This window comes from Cynocephalus volans, chromosome 6 (assembly GCF_027409185.1).
Source record: "Cynocephalus volans isolate mCynVol1 chromosome 6, mCynVol1.pri, whole genome shotgun sequence".
Lineage (NCBI taxonomy): Eukaryota > Metazoa > Chordata > Mammalia > Dermoptera > Cynocephalidae > Cynocephalus > Cynocephalus volans.
In genome coordinates, this window is record NC_084465.1 from 81,747,785 (window position 1) to 81,765,385 (window position 17,601).

A 17,601-nucleotide genomic window follows, 5' to 3' on the forward strand; every position below is an offset into this window, starting at 1 on the left:
TTATTACTATTTCTTTTCTCTCTGTGTTTCCTTTTGGGTAATTTCTATTGCTATGCCTTCCAATTTACAAATCTTTTCTTCTGCATTGTCTACTCTGTCATTTAGCCCATCTGGTGTATTTTTCAGCTCACATATTATAGTTGCTATTTCTAGAAGTTCAATTTCTATCTTTTTTATATCTTCCATATTTCCACTTAACTCTTTAAACATATTATTACAACTTTAATGACTATCTTAATGTCTTTGTCTGCTAATTTTAACATCTGTTTCAGTGCTAGATCATTTTCAATTGGTTAGTTTTTCTCCTTACTATGGGTTATATTTTCCTGCTTCTTTGAATGCCTGATAATGTTTTACTAGAAGCCATTTATTGTGAATTTTAGCTTGCTGAGTGCTGGATATTTTTGTACTCCTGTAAAACCTGCTTCCTTCTGGGTTGCAGTTAACTTGCAAACTGTTTTATCCTCTTGAGTGTTGCTTTTAAGATTTATCAGGACTATAGTACTGTTTGGTTTGGGACTAATTATTTCCCAGTATTGAGACAAGACCATTCTGGATATGCTACCAAATGCGCTTTCCTTATGAAGTTTTCTAGTCTGTTTGGTAAGAACAGGCACTCTTTTTGGCCTATGTAAGCATTCATCACCATTGCCTCAGGTGGTTCTTTCTGCTACCTCATGGATCTCCCTCAGATACATGCATTAAACTGAACTCTGCTGAATAGTTAATGAAGACCCTTTATAAATTTTTCAGAGTTCTCTCTCTGTTCAGCTCTCCTCACTTTGGTACTCTATCCAGAAAACTCTAACTGCTTTATTCCCCTTGGATCTCAGCTCTGTCTCCTCAACACCAGGGGTCCACCAGGCTCCTCCTGGGCTCTTCCCATCCCCCCCCCACCACCATCACAGAGAAATGTTCTCATAGCAACAACCTTGAACAATTGTAGGGCTCATTTCCTTTGTTTTCCACTTCTTAGAATTACTAACCTTTGTTGCCTCAAGTCCAGAATCTTGAAAACCTTGTTTCGGTTTTTGCTTTTGTTTGTTTCAGGGTTTTAGTTGTTTCAAGCAGAAATGTAACTTCAGTTCTTATTACTCCATCTAAGTTGAAAGCAAAAGTTCCTTGATACTCGGCACAGAGCTGAAGTGGGAAGACTTTGAGACTGGATGCTGAAGTCTCAGCATCAAAGAGCAAGACTTAGGATAATAAATCCTAGTATTTTGGCAATTTGGATACATCTTTATACTTAATTTTTTCTTTTTAGGGAATAAAAACTTGCTCATTTAAACAAAACTGGAGAAACATACAAACCAAAAAACTATTGTCATACCAACATTTAAGGTTTTCTTTAATAAATGAATGGAATAAAATGATTGCAGGTAATCTAATAGATTGTGTAGGTGTTTCCCCAAGTCATGACCATGTATGGGTACTTATCTTTAAGAATGTTTTTACCAGGCCACAAAAAAATAAAAAGAATGTAAGGAGTTTTTCACAACACTAAATTTGTTCTATTTAAAATACTTTATTTTTGACTATGTACTTTATACATTACCAGTGATAAAATTCCATGCTTTATTGAACTTTTTATGATAGCTGATGTATGATAAAGGGTTTTTTTGTTGTTTTTTAAGTCATTACCTGGCAAAATTACAAGAGGGAATCTGTCCAATGTTGATTCCCCATAATTTTTTTTTTACTACTCTAGATAGTCCAGTAGTCTGGAAACCATTGTTTGACTATGCTCAAATGCTATAGCTCTTCACATTTTTATCCAAAGACTGGTTACTGTAAAACTTTATTCAGTAAAGCAAGTAATGCTTTTCTTTTTGAGCATCCTTATTTTGAGGATAGTGTGTTCTGCCCTGTACCAACTCATAGGAACAATGAGGAATATCTGAATGACCAATTTGTGTCATCATTATATTTACTTCTTTTCTTTACTCCATAGTAGATATGTGGCTCAATTCTTTCCTCAGAATTTTTTTTTTTTTTTTTTTTTTTTTTTTGTCTTTTTGTGACCGGTAAGGGGATCGCAACCCTTGGCTTGGTGTCGCCCGCACCGTGCTCAGCCAGTGAGTGCACCGGCCATTCCTATATAGGATCCAAACCCGCAGCGGGAGTGCCGCTGCGCTCCCAAGTGCTGCACTCTCCCGAGTGCGCCACGGGGCCGGCCCAGAAATTATTTTTTTTATAGCAATATTAGAGCTATAAATGAGGCCCCATGTATGCGTCAGGCAAAGACTGCGCTCCACTACCTTTAAGTGAGAAGATGAGTTTTAGTGTTTTCCAAATTGTGGCAATGTGTTCCTCTCCCGACACTATTCAGATCCTTTATAGAGGAGTAATGACTCTATTCTATGCACTATTTATTGCTCTTATTATTATACAGAGCTTTTTATTTAAAGAGGTGAACGATAAATTACACTCTTACTGAAATAATCCTTTTAGACCTTTAATGAGGGTTGGAAAACAAAGGCAACAGACATTCCATAAGAAATCTGACCTTTTTTTTTTTTAAATAAATCTTTTCTTTTGCTAAGATCTCCTAAACATATTTCCATTCTTATAAAAGGTTTCTGTTTTTTGGGTGAAAATAGTTGCAAGGATATGTCACTGGGTAGGTTCATTAAAAATTACAAGCATACGCCATTTCTGCACGACGTTCCTGTAGCCTGTTTCCTGCACTTCGGAAGGGTGCAGCTTTCCAGTGATGGCTGCCCGTGAATCTTAGAGGCTTGCACCTGCAGATTACAGCCTCAGGCACAGGCTGTATGAGAACAGCCCCCTTTTTGTAAAAACGAAAAGCTCTGCTGTTCTGCAGAAATGTTTGGGACAGAGAAACGGACCTCAATGAGATAAACAAAATTCATAAACCACTGAGATTAGATAAATTGCTAGAGTTGTTTGGAAGGCCAGGCAGGAACAAACATTCTCTTCCTAAATGTAGTTCTCCTGCACTTGGGACAAGCACACTATCTGATTACCCAGTATGATTTATTTATCTTTCTAGACTGTTGACATGAAGTCTGAATTTCAGGCCCAGGAATAGGTGTACTTCCTGCAGTTATTTTGTTTGCAGAAATCACTGATTTCTCTCGTGTTACTTTTTGTGATTGCTGGAGCTAACAATATCAAAGTTTAGTGTGCTCATGTCATCTGTAATAGTAAAATCTTAGTAAAGCACACAGTTTAAATATAGATCCTGGTATAATAATCTAACAATAAACAGGGTTCCCGCTCTTTTATGGTTTTAGCAACAGCCTTGTATTGGTAATGCTTCAGTTTCTTTTTGATAAAGATTTTTCATACTAATAACTCATAAAATTCATGCTACAGGGTAAGTAAACTCTTCTGAAAGTATTCATTCATCTGTTTATTCACTGACTCCACAAACTTTTATTAAAAAGCTACTCTCTGCAAGACATTCTTTTGGGTCATGGGGACTCTGGTGAAAAGATAAAGAAGATTCCTGCTCTTACAGAGCTCATGTTTTAATTGGAGAGCTTAAATAAAAGGTAAATAAAACAAGCAAGAAAATATCAGTAGTGATACTGCTCAGAAGGAAGTAAAACAAAGTAAAGCAATTAAGTGTGCCTAGAAGCCTTAGATTGTGCAGTCAAGGATGGCCCCTCCGAGGAGGAGGCACATAAGCAGATACCTGAATGAAAAATAGGCTGCCATGCAAAGATCTGATGGAAGAACGTCCCAGGCATAGGTAACAACAGCTAATGCAAAGATACATCTGTAATGAGGATATGGCTAGACATGAATCATATCACTTTGACTTGTACTCTGATTTGCTTTGACTTTTACCATTCAAAATTCTCCTTCTGTGCTCTGTCCCCACCCCTCTTACCTTTTAAATTGTGTATTCTTAATGAAACTGTATTTTGGGGTGACTATAAAAATATTGTTATTTCAGCTAATTGATTCTGTAGTGCTTTCAAGAAATTATTTCACATTTAGATTAATTTTACAAAATGATTTAGTTTAAAAGTCGTTACTTAAGAAACAGGTAGATTTTAAAACAATACCCCCCAAAATCTTTACTCTCAACACTTGCATTAAAGTGAGCCAATATAATGTCCTTTTTAAAAAGTCTCTCTCTTTCAAAGGAAGAAAGAAAGTTGAAAAAGAAAAATGAAGGAACACAACTCTTTAATGCCTGGAAAGATACAGGGAACTTTTTCCCAAATAAGGTAACTTTGAAGCTGAGAGACAGATTCACACGTTCATGAAGTGAAACTTCCAGGGCATAATTTCCTAAATTATTTCTTTCACTGCCCTCTTGGTAGCTCAGTGTCATGGATGAGTGAGTTTACCTCACAAGTAAGCATTTCGCTCCCCAAGAACAGACTCTTAACCTTAGCTCGTCACGTGATCAGACTCAGGGTGAATGCATAAGATTAATGAGGGCCCTGAGTGAAAACAGTCTCTTGTAAGGACGGCACTAAATCTTGAAAGGCTGGTTGTTATTGTTTGTGGAGGCCAAGCTCTGGGCCAACCCCAGAAGGGATCATGGTGGTGGCAGCTCCTGACCTGGCTATATCTTTAATGCCTTGATCCTGTTTTTCTGTGACTGGCATTATGTCGTTCTCTGTTAGAATCTATTTTTAGGAGCACTGCACTGCATATCTTTGTGTTTTCTCTGTGTGTCCAAATGTAGATCTTATCATTCTACTTTTATTCCACTTATTTTCCCAGGTGATAGAAAGAGGAAACATTCTCACATCTGGAAGTTAATGACTTAATTCTAGTTTATTTTCCCTTGAAGTACACTAATGACTTTTTTTTCCCCTAGCATTAGTCTTCCTGTGGATGATGAAATGATTAGAAAAGAGTCTGCAAGTTCTTTCCATTTTCCTCAGTTTCCCACTTTCTTGTTGCTTTTTTCATTCCTATAATATTTTAGTAAAGGAAACATGGGGCAGGAACCATTAGGTACAAAGGACTAGAAAGGAGATGTCATTGGCAACTAACAATCAGCCAGGCAATAGCAACAAGAGATTTAATATTGGCAGGCAAGATAGCTTGGTTGGAGATTGCATACACAAATTATAAGTTGATTATAAACAAATACTTATACACATGAGGAAAATCTGAATCTGCTCTACTCTGCCCAGTTTCCATCAATGGACTACTAGTGGTGGTCTCTAAAGAGTACTCTAATAGGCAAGAATGAGGCATTGATTTTTTAAAACAGAATCTTCAAAGGAAGGGGAAACCAGGCCTGCAGGGAAAGAAAGCAGAAATCTGGCAATAGGTCATGGGAAAGGAAGGAATCACTGTGGGGTTTGGACTTGGAGACAGAAAGAAGTAGCAGCAGGCCACAGCCCAACCTGTCATTAGCTCTAGGAAAAAAAAAAAGATACACACAAGAAAAACACAAAAACTGCCACTAACCTCAGAATGGATTGGGTTGAAGGTTATTTTTTCCCCCTCTCCAGATTCATTTTCTAACTTAAGTTTATGTTAATAATTTTACTGCTTCTACACAGCCCTAAGTTTGGGGATGGAGGAGTTGGGCCTTAAAACTTTCAGTCTAATAGTCCTGTGTATATCCCCGAAGTGTAATGTGGAAAGGGTTTTATTGGGCTAATAGCTACCAATACATCAGTTTTCTATCAAAAGTCATTTTACAGCAGACTGTTATTGGGTAATTGAGATGCACGTTACTAAAATTATAACAGGTTTACACTAGTGGATTTTATTAATTTTTGTTGTTGTTTTTACAATCCAATTACTTGGAAATCTACAGTTTATTCAGAACAGGTATCTTTTGTTTTTATGTCAAAAAATACAGTGATTATTTTTATGGATGTTAAAAACTTCACAGCTCTGTGTGCTTTTTGTCAGTGAAAATGCCAACAAATAATTCTTGACTTTTTTTTTTTTTTTTTTCCATTTTGGATGTGTATTTGCTGTGCTTCATTTGTACCATAGAAGTTTTCGATCTGGGCTAACATATTTATATAGTTTAAGACTTTTAGAAAATCAGCAATTCTAATTTATTTTTTTCTCTGACAATATTAAATGAGTTTAATTTCTGGTATGAGATATTCCATCAGGAGAGGGCTTTATTCATAAAATATTACAAGGTGTTTAAAGCATTGGCTTGAAAGAACAGATTTAATTAACCACTATTTTCATTTTCTATAGGTGTGTAAAATACTACCTTCAAAATGTAGTGGCTTAAAACACAACAAATTAGTTTACTCATGTTTCTGTGTTTTGGACAGTGCTTTGCAGAATGGTTTGTGTCTGCTCTCATAGCATATAGCTGAGGCAGGGGATAGCAAGTCCAAGATCACCTTTTGTTCTTCGGGGCCATTCTCCACATGGCCTCCTATCACTCATTACCCCAAACTTCTTACATAGACAATGGATTCCAAAAGAGTGAAAGCAGAAAGTGCCAGGCCTATTAAAGGCTAGATCTGTTTAAAGGATTGGCTCAGAATGGACACAGTACCACTTACATCTTCTCATATGGGCCAAAGTAAGCCACAAAGCCAGCCAGATTCAAAGGCAAGGAGAATGGACTCCAGTTTATTGGGAGGCGTTGTGTGCATTTACAGGGAGGGAAGGAATTGTTGGCTGCCATATTTGCAAACTATATAGCACAATCTTTTATAAATATATCCTTGAATAGAATAAGGAAATTTATCTTAACTATGAAGGTCCTTTTGATACATATAACCTGTAAATATCATGCAGTAATTTTGTATTCACTCTTAATCTTGCAATATGAGCTTGTGTTTTCTTGATTTTGGAGTTATGACATTACACATTATTGATTTTTAATCTAACAGTAAACAGCTGCACTTCTCACCCAAACTGGACAATTTCCCAATGTTTGTCATTATCTACTTGGCAATCAACTGAGTTATTTTTTAAAATATCCCCTTCAACATGGTGTAGTGAAAAGAATCCGGAGGCAAAGGGATTTGGGTTCAGATACCAGTTCTGCCTTTTATTGACTGTGGCCATTTGGGCAAATTACTTAAATTCTTTGGGTCTCATTTTTCTCATTTGCATAATGAGAATAATTATACCTACTTCATCATGTTGGTGTGAAGATTAAATAAAATAATTATGTATATCACATAATACAGTCACTGGGACACTATACTGGGACATAGTAGGTTTTCACTTCCCCTATGTTCCTTCAATGTAGTAATTAAATCTAGTATATAAAAATTGTTTTTAAATACATTGGAGAAATGTAGCCTTCCTCAGTTTTGGATTTGATTATTCTAATCAGATCTTATAATAGCAAGAGTAATAATATTTTTTCCCTTATCTAAATATTTGGAGGAAAAATAAGTAGAAAAAAAAGTTTGACATAAATTATAGAGGTTTTAGTTTTTTATGCTTATTGATACATAGTGTTTATATGGCGGTTTCATTTTTCAGAGTTTTTCTTTCCTCCTTTATAATGACAATGCTCTTCAGAAGTAGAAGGCATGTAGTAGTATTTTTATTTTGCCTTTATAGATATCATGTGATTATATGACTTTTACAAAAAGGTCATCAAAAAATCAAATGAGTTATTTTCCCCCATTAGCCTTTAATAATTAAGTGACGCAATAGCAATGATAATATATTTCATGATTATCTAATTCAGGATGTTCTATTGTTATGTGTTCAAATTACATGGTACTTATGTGTTTTGTAGCAAAGATATTTGTGGGTTACCTAGGAGAGATTTATGAAAATATGTTTATTATGAATTTTAATCTCTAGGTATAGTAGACCAATTCTTTTATTGTCATATAAAGTTGAATCTTGGCTTTTACTAAAATTAGTTGGACTGGAATTTGTAGATGGCTTGCAGGATTGGGCCAAGTAGATTAAAAAATTTCAGAAAAATGAAAAATTATATTAACAAAATTATTATTGCAGACAATCTTGTTTAAGTAGATATAGAAATAGATATAAAATGCCAGTTTTCAACTGAGATGTATCACAATGACTCTATTTTGAATGCTGGAAAAGGCTAAGATTATTCAGCAAGTACTCACGTCACCATGAAAAAGAAAAGTGCAGAGCTGCAGGTGGCATGGCACATTTTCCCATTCACAGCTGAGTGGGCAAGTGACACGTGTTAGGGAGAGAGATGCTTTCTGATTTTCTTCTGATGAAGCTTGTCAACTAAATCGAATTTCGGGTTTTCAAAATATCAGAGTGGATGAAGTCTTTGGGATATTTTTGCATTCAACTAAGTCTTACACATGGCTCCAGAGGAGGGTCTTCCTTCTCCAGGTAATACTGTTAGTTTATAAGAGCTTTGGCAGGAAGCAGAAACTGCCATGTGGATTGTGATTCTGGAGAGTTAACATTAAAATACTCATTGTACATTACATTTGTAGAAAACCCCGAGAGGAAATTTTTCCCTGGTAAGCTCCATCCAAGGTTTGAGCTCTTTATAGAATAAACTGCAAATTCCTTTAACACTAGCCTTGTTATCTGTGCATACAGGTGAGACCATCACATGTCTTTTATCAAGTCTGTTTTGTACGTCAGTAATTATATCCCCTTGTGATGAATTCAAGTCCAATTTGCCTTCTACCAAGCCAGCATATATTTTTCAATTTTGGGAAGACACAACAGAAGAGAGATTTATTTTCCCTTTGGACATGACCGAGTAGTTTCTGGCTCTCAGTGGGGGATAGACTCCATCCATGTATTAACACAGCAGTATGTGGATACACCACTATAGAAATGTCGTCTCATTATTTGCATTTGATTTTTGGTGTAATGTTTCTGCTGAGCAAATCAGGCAAAATTATGAGCCACGTGTGACTAAATCAGGTAGAATAGTTCCAGGGAATTGATTGGCATACATCAAGAGCTTTAGAAGAGAAATGTCGATGGTTTGTATTCATCATCTTTTGTTAATGGGAACCTCTGAAGGCAGCTGCTGTGCAAAAGTCACTTGTCATTCTTTCTAAGTGTCAGTTTGCCAAGTGAGTTTCCAGGTAAGTGGCAGCTTTTACACAAATGCTAATCCAGTTTTTTAATCTTAGTGAGAAGCAGAGAATCTGAATGTTTTACATAGCAACTTGTGTCCAGGGATATCTATATAATTTACAATTGAATTGGCACAAATTATTTACAAACATTAAGGGCATTGGATTACCATATTTAGACCATAATTTATCTGACATATGAACAAACTGAAAGGAAATGTGAAATTTTCATTCAGCATCTTCAAAGAGTAGAAAATGAGTACCTCAGGCATACAATAACCAAGAAGTTTAGTCACACTTATATACACAGTCTTGGAATTGCTTTTATTTACCACTCTCATCCTTATTCCAAGTCTACTTGTATACTTTATGAATCCACAAATGATTGCCTTTATTGAAAGGTTTGTGTTATTCAAGATGACTTGTAAAGTTTACTCAATCTTCCCTAGCAAGGGAAACAGGAAATTCCAGAGAACACTAGACTCAGCAAACCTATAAAATCTGAGAAAGCAGACCATTATTTCTGGAGACATTTCACATAACACTTTGGGAAGCAATGACTAATTAGTTTTTGGTCTTAACAATAGCACTTTCAGGGGCTTTTTTTCCCCCCTTTCCCTTTAATAGCTTTCATATTAGGAAAAGAAGGAAAGTAGCTCTGAATGATGAAATATTGGCAACGTATGCACTTGCTTCTCTGTAGGAGCTCTACTCTTTGATCCTTAGTACAATTACCTACATTGCCTGGCTGGTATTAATGGGCTGGAGAGTAACAACCAATTGTTGCAGGCACAACACCCCACACGCTTTACCTCTAACGAGTGACTGATTATTTCAATTCGAAGGCTCTGTTCTCTCTATTCCTAAATTCCTGCTGTAGTAAGTTAAAGAAGTATAGGTGCTTGTTCACACACAGAGCCTCGTCGTTTTCATGACAGCACCTTGCCTTGCCACCCACTCCCCAGCTGCCAGCAAATATTTATTAGCAGGGGTAAGATATATTCTGAGTTCTCTGTAAACATTTGCATGTTGAGTTGTCTTGCTTCCTTACTTTATTTATTTACTTACCTACTTATTTACTCATTCATTCACTTTAGAATTCCACTTTCATATATCTATCTTAACTCCAACAGCCTTCCTTGACTTTTCTTTTCTCTCCTGTTGATAAGCGCCATCTGTCATCAAATCCTATCTGTTCCACCTCTTCTACAATCCTGCTGATACTGGCCTCTACTGTGGCTCTTGGATGATTGCAATTGCCTTTTGATTGAGGCTCCTTGTTTTTCCCCTAAATCCCTCCCCCTGAGCCCAAGCCTGGCCATGTTTTCTATTATTCCTTTTTTATTTTTATTTTTATTTTATTTATTTATTTATTAATTTAAAATTATTTATTTATTTATTTATTTATTTATTATTATTATTTTTTGTCTTTTTCGTGACCGGCACTCAGCCAGTGAGTGCACCGGCCATTCCTATATAGGATCCAAACCCGCAGCGGGAGTGTCGCTGCGCTCCCAGCACCGCACTCTCCCGAGTACGCCACGGGGTCGGCCCCATATTATTCCTTTTTTAAAAATATTTTCTTTTATTGTGGTGAGAACGTTTAGTGTGAGATCTATACTCTGAATATATTTTTAATTGTACAATACAGTATTGTTCTCTATAGGCACAATGTTGTACAGCAGAGCTCTAGAAATTATTTCATCTTGCATAACTGAAACGTTATACGAGTTGATTAGCAACTTCCATCCTTCCCCACCCACCAACCTTGGAACCACTATTCCGTTCTTTGCTTCTATGAATTTAGTTATTTTAGATACCTCATGTAAGTGGAATCATATAATACTTGTCCTTCTGTGTCTGGTTAATTTTACTTAACATAATATCCTCAAGGTTCATTCAGGTTGTCACATATGGCAGGATTTTCTTCTATTTTAAGGGTGAATAATATTCCACTGTATGTATATACCATATTTTAAAAATTCACTTATCTATTGATGAACGTTTAGATTTTCAGTTCTTTTAGATAAATATCCAGACATGGGATTGCTGGATCACATGGTGGTTTTATTTTTAATTTTTTAAGGAGCCTCCATACTGTTTTCCATAGCGGCTGCAACATTTCGCATTCTCACCAACAGTGAACAACAAACTGAAGGGCTTCTGCACAGCAAAGAAAACAATCAACAGAGTGAAAAGGCAAATTACAAAATAGATAAAGAAAACTGCAAACCATAGATCTAATAAGGGGTTAATTTCCAAACTAATAAGGTACTCTTACAACTCAACAGTAAAAAAAATTCGTAATAAAAAATTATAAAGCAGGTTAAAGGCTTGGATAGACAGATCTCCAAAGAAGACATGCACATGGCCAGCAGGTATATGAAAAGATGATCAGTGTCACTAATCGCCAGCAAATGGAAATCAAAACCACAGTGAGACATCACCTCACACATGTTAGGATGGCTATTATCAAAAAACCAAAAGACAATAAGCACTGGCGAGGATGTGCAGAATTTGGAGTCCTGGTTTATTCTAAACTCAGCAGTTGGAGTGAGCATTTAGAAGTCATACCGTGTCTCTCCACTGCTCAGACCTTCTAGTAGCTTCTCATCTCCCTCAGAGTAAAAGTGAAAATGCTCCTCAAGGCCCACAAGAATCCGGGGCACCCCTCGCTCTAATGCATCTCCTGCCACTCTCTTCCACCCCACTGGCCTCCATGCTGTGCTGTCAGCATGCCAAGCACACCCCCAATTCCCTCTCTTTTCACTTGCTGCTCTTAGTGCCCAGGAAGTTCATCTTCCTGATATCTGTGTGCTCTCTGCCTCTCATCTTCAGGTCCATGCTCAATTGTCACCCAGTCAGAGAGGTTTTTCCTGACCACCTGTATAATATAGCAGTCCTACCCCACCCCACCACACTTCCTTTCCCCTTACCCTGCTTTTTCCACAGAACTTATTATCAACCATCAAAGTGTATTTGTTTAGTTGTTTGTAGTCTATCTGCCCCCATTAGGACATAAACTTCATGGAGGAAGATTTGGTCTTGGAACAGCTGTATCTCTAGTGCCTAGAACAGTGCTTACTGTGAAGTAGAGATTCAACAAATACTTTGTACTAGGTGAATGAAAAAAATGAATAATAAGTTAATAAAAGTGAATTTCTCTACTTTCTTCTCTTTTTCTTTATTTTATGTCTCCCACTGCCACCTTCTGTCATTCAGCCAAGTTGTCATGTCTCAAGAATGTGGTATTTTGTTTCTCTTTAGTTATAAATGTGTTACCCATCCATTATTTTTTTTTGTAGAAAAGTTACTTTCCACTGGATGCTGATGCTTCAATTAATGTCTTCCATGGCAGATGGTCAGCAAAAGTTTGACTGTGTGTGTGTGTGTTTTAATCTTGTCTTTACCCTGTATTGTTTGCAATAAAAACAAAGGAGGATATAGATTGCATGCCTTTGATATAATTTTTCCATGTTGTTGCAAGTCATTCAAGAATGACTGCAAAGCATAAAGTTTAAATTTGGAGAGGCGGAATTTCAAAATTTCTTTGAACCGAATCGTGGAATTCCTATGTTATTTAGATACACTTCCAATTGAGTCTGAGAACTGACAGAGAACATAAACTCTCCTCGATAGATGGGATTCTTCTTTAAATTATTTTTTCAGTGTTTAATTAAAATGCTAAGACAATTCATTTCAGTTACACTCAACTAACATTTCCTAAGGGACAACAATGTAAAATAATGTCAGTAACTTATAAATACCACTTGGGTGTCAGGAACTCTTATAAGCATTTTATACATTAGTCAATTTAAACTTTGAAATTTATAACAGCTCTATAAGGTGAAGAATATCATCCTTATTTCACATCAGGAATTTGAGGCTTCCAAGAGGGTAGTTTGCCAAAGTCCGCAGAGCCAGCAATACCAAAACTTGGAAATTGACCCAGTCTGAATTTAGAGCTTTAACTTTCTCTTCCTAGACTAGTGTTTCTCAAAATGTGCACACACCACAACTTACAGCAATAAAATAATTTTAAACTATGATAATTTGCACACATATATTATGGAAGCAAAACCTTTATTATATAATACCCTCACTATATGTAATGCACTCTGATATTTTCTATTCTATTCCAGTCCAGCCTATTCCACCCCATCCTACCCCATCCTGTCTCACAACCCACTAAATTAGCTTCATCATGCACCCACTGTTCTATCAACTTGCTTCTATATACTTGAAGCACTGTGGACAAAATCAGATAGTAAGGAATTTACAGATGGACAGAATAAAATCAGTGGTTATATACAAACTACAAATCACACGAAATAACATACTAAATGTCAAAGGCTTTTGACTTTGTTACTTCTATGAGAGCACAAAAGTGGGACAGATGCCTTGGATCCCTCCTCTCGGGTATTTTCAGAGGTCCCAGCCTGACGAAACCATGTGAATTGGGGAAGTGACTCCCATAAAATGGTCACACCATGCCTACGCAGCTTTGTCATTTCTTTTTTCCTTGTCTGTGACACCAATTTTGATACCTAACCAAAAGCTGTTATGCTTTAATTTTGTGGGAATTTTTAATGAGTGTGCATTATATCCCCAGTAACTCTGTGAACTCCAATTCAAGGGGGAAAAAAAGATAGCTATGAATGGGCTTTGGAAACAGAAGGCTAAATGTAGGCAGTGCGTCATTGCTGATGTACATATCATTGTTGTTAGCATTATTATTATCCTATTACACCCCCATGATGCCTTAAAAACTAAACACTGAATAACTGCTCACTGTATTGATGAACAAGGGAATTATATACTGGTTTTAACATTGTACAATACTTGCAATTGCGAGTATGATTCTGAAATACATATCAATTTCTCCATACTCCAGCATTAATTTCTTTATCTGCTGTGAGAAAAATTAATCAGTCAGTTTACTCACCAAGCATTTATCAAGAATTTGATATGTATAGAAAGAACACTGTGTTGAGTTCCATCTCCATTGCTTACCTCATAAAGTCAGAATTCCTTAGTGTGTCCTTTTTACCTATTCAACTTCATTTTTACATTTCTCCTCACAACCTCCTTAGAAAAGTGCTATTTCAGGGTCCTGAATAAGACATGCATCCACGCCTTTGTGCCTTAGCTCACCTGTTTAGCCCTATTTGTCTGGCAAATCTAGTGATGTGTTTCAAAATCTATACCTATCAATTGTTGCTTCCTTTCTCCAAAGGAAAGACAAGCCTCCATCCATCTATCCATTTATGCACTCAACAAATGCTTACTGAGGACCCAATAGGCTCCAGCTCTGAGCTGGGCAGTGATGTTAGTCCGGTGAATGTGGTAATTTCTCTGCCCTTGGGAAGCATCTCCTTCTAACTCTGTGTACCTGCTGTCAGCTCCCTCAATTAGAGCAGACCCATGTCTTTTTGTAACCATTATACTTGTATATGTTGTAGACTGTGAACTCTTGTGAGGTCATACATTTTAACTTATTTATCTTTGCATTTGCAGATCCTAGTATGAGGGCCTTGCACACTGTAGACACTCAACAAATGCTGAATTAACGAATGGAGAAATATTCAATAAACATTGACATAGATTGCTCATCAGAAGCTTGCTGATGCAAGCTATCCCCAGTCTTTCAGATTCTGGGCCTTTGTTAAAGATTATAATGCAGTCACATTTGCATCTTCACCTGGAATAAGGAGTAATGCTACTGTCCACCTACCGAGCACTGAGAATTATGTTAGAAATTTGAATGTTCATTTTTCATGTTTGAAACATCAGAGGAAAGGTACTGTACAGGAGGATCAAAGTCTGGTTATATAGACTGTGGCAACTGGAGTCAAATAGGTAACATTTGTACTAGACTAACAGCAAAAAATGTACAATACTTATATTGATAGCTCCTGTGTATTTTCTTTGAATATATTGAAGTGATGATATGAGAAAAAGTAGCTTTATAAAATCTATTACTGCTAAAGCCCTAAGTGGTGGTGTTCAATCATAATTTGATTAAAATGATATTTTTGAGATTTCTACTTCAAATAAAATGTGCAATGATTATTCTTTATTCCCCCATCTCAGATATTTTGTCAGTAATGTTAATGGAAAAAAACCTGCAGTAGTTAAAAATTGTTGTAATCCTATCAGGAACTCTTATGAGTAATGTTATATGTATATCTTCTTCTGTTACTTATAACAGAATACCTGGGTAATTAATAAAGAAATGAAATTTGTTTCCGAAAGTATCAGTGGCTGGGAAGTCCAAAGTCCAGGGAATACATCTGGTGAGGGCCTTATTCTTGGTGGTGACTCTCCACAGTGACCCAGGGTGTCACATGTGACAATGGGCTGAGCAAGAGAGCTAATATGTTCAGTTGCTCTCCTTGTAACGCCATCGGAACCATGCCCATGACTACCCATTAAGCCATCAACCAATTACTCCATGAATGGAGCAATCCGTTCACCAGGGCATGATCCTCACAATTTAATCACCTTAAGGACCCCACCTTTCAAATACCATAATTGGATTTCCCACCCTCTTAACACTGTTGTAATGGAGATTAATTTTTCAGTACATGAACTTTTGGGGGACACATTTGACCCATAGCAAATGGTAAGGTAAATAGGAAAAGATTCCTCAATTTCTTTCATTTTTTCATTTAAAATATCAATATGTGGTTGTTTCATTTTCATGCTGATTTCTGATAGACTGATCTTTATGAATCCATCTGTCTTAATGATTTTAAGTTGTGGAATTGTCATGAGGAACTGTTTGGTGCTTCACATATACAATAAACATTTAATTTAACTTCTTTGCAAAGGAAAGGGTATAAAACATTCAGCATCTGCTATGGAAAGTCATACCTTGTAAATTGTAAATTCAGTGGATTATATTTTTATAAAAATTTGCATTTTCTAAGTGAGGCTTCATTTTAATATACAATTTGTAGTTAAATCATCCATGTGTTAGTAGTAGTCAAATAATGAAATGTAGATGGTGGTTTAGCATTATTTATTTTTCGAGGGAAAAATTAAGTGGGTAAGGAGTTGATCTGATGTGATGGGAATAATGCGATTTCTGGTCCCGAAATTCAAGCTGTTATATATCATTTACTGATGAATAAATCTAACTATACTAATACCACTGACATACATATCATTAACTAATGACTCTTTAGGATGAAGCTCTTGTGAAACGAGAGAGATTTCAAAGGCTCTCTTCCAGTGGGTCTGGAGGTTTTATATGCTAGTTAAAACTCTGTAAATCTCATAACACTGGCTATCCAGTATCAGGTTTTCTGAGCTGATTTTAATTAAAGCTGATTTTAGGCTCAATTTCACTTCATTTGAAGGTAAAATGGACTGTGGAAAGTAGTCTTTTATATATGAGGGTAAGAGGAGGATTTTTAAAGAGTGCATGTGTATAAGTGCGTGTGGTACGTGTGTGTGTGTGTTTATACACATGTAATATATTCAAGAACACTAAGATAAAGCCTGCCAAAAATATCACATGACTTTTTTGTTAATGTGGTTTGTTTGAGCTCTAGTCAGAGAAACTTCAGCCAACCAGAATCTGACCCCTAAATCACCACTGTATATCTATGTGGCCAGGGGCAACTCATTTAGAGCCTCTGAGTCCCTACATACTCATCTGTAATCTATTTTCTAAAAACTGCTATCATCAAAATATACACTTCAGAAGCCATAAAGGAAAAATTGCAAATTTGACTTGCTATAGTTTGACAGATAATGTATACAGGTACTTCAAAAAGGTGGAAAACTGAAAAGATAACATGAATCTTTTCATGAACTTTTTGAAGACCCCTCATATGTAACATAAATGTTAGATGCTGAGTAAATATGTAAATAGATATTATAAATATATAAATAATATATGAAGAGTTTCCACAAACCACCAAACTCGATACAAACATGGACAAGGGATATGCAAACACAGTTTGTAGAAGAAGAAATTCAAATGTCCGATAAACATATGACATATACTTAATTTAATAAATTATGAAGAAAAAATTAATATGAGATATCTTTATTTACCCCAAAGATTAGTACAAAATTTTAAAAGATTGGTGTCACCCAGTGTTGGTATTGGTGTGGGGTACTGGGTACTCTATGATTAGAAACACTTGGGGGACCAATTTTTTATTTGAAAATTTTAAATATAATACTTTGCCTGCAATTGGATTTTTTAGAATTAACTTACCACAGATAAATATTTATACATTTGTGCAAGCTCATGCCTATGTGCTTTTTATTTGCAATCATGAAATGACTGGAGAAGGGTTAAACTATGATGTATTTATACATGAGAATGGGATAGAGACATATGTCTAGACATGGAAAGATGTCCAGGACATATGGCTAAGTGAAAAGACAAGTTATATGCTGTACATATTATATGTTATATAAGGTGTTAATTTGTGTGTGTGGTGTGTGAGCATAAGTGCTCAGAAAAAGGAGTCTGGAAGGATACACAGCAAACTGTTAAGAGTTGTTAATCCTGTGAAGGGGACTTTCCCTTCTTTTCTATAAACTTATGAATTGTTTTAATTTCACAGGGCTAAACTTTTAATAAAATTTTAATAAACCAAAAAAATTC

General features: G+C 36.0%; 1 protein-coding gene across 23 annotated transcripts in view; it reads left to right on the forward strand.

Annotated features, from left to right (window-relative positions):
* The window catches only part of HDAC9 (histone deacetylase 9), an 899,944-nt gene that overhangs the window by 324,313 nt on the left and 558,030 nt on the right, over positions 1-17,601 (forward strand). The gene's annotated exons all lie outside the window — the stretch shown is intronic.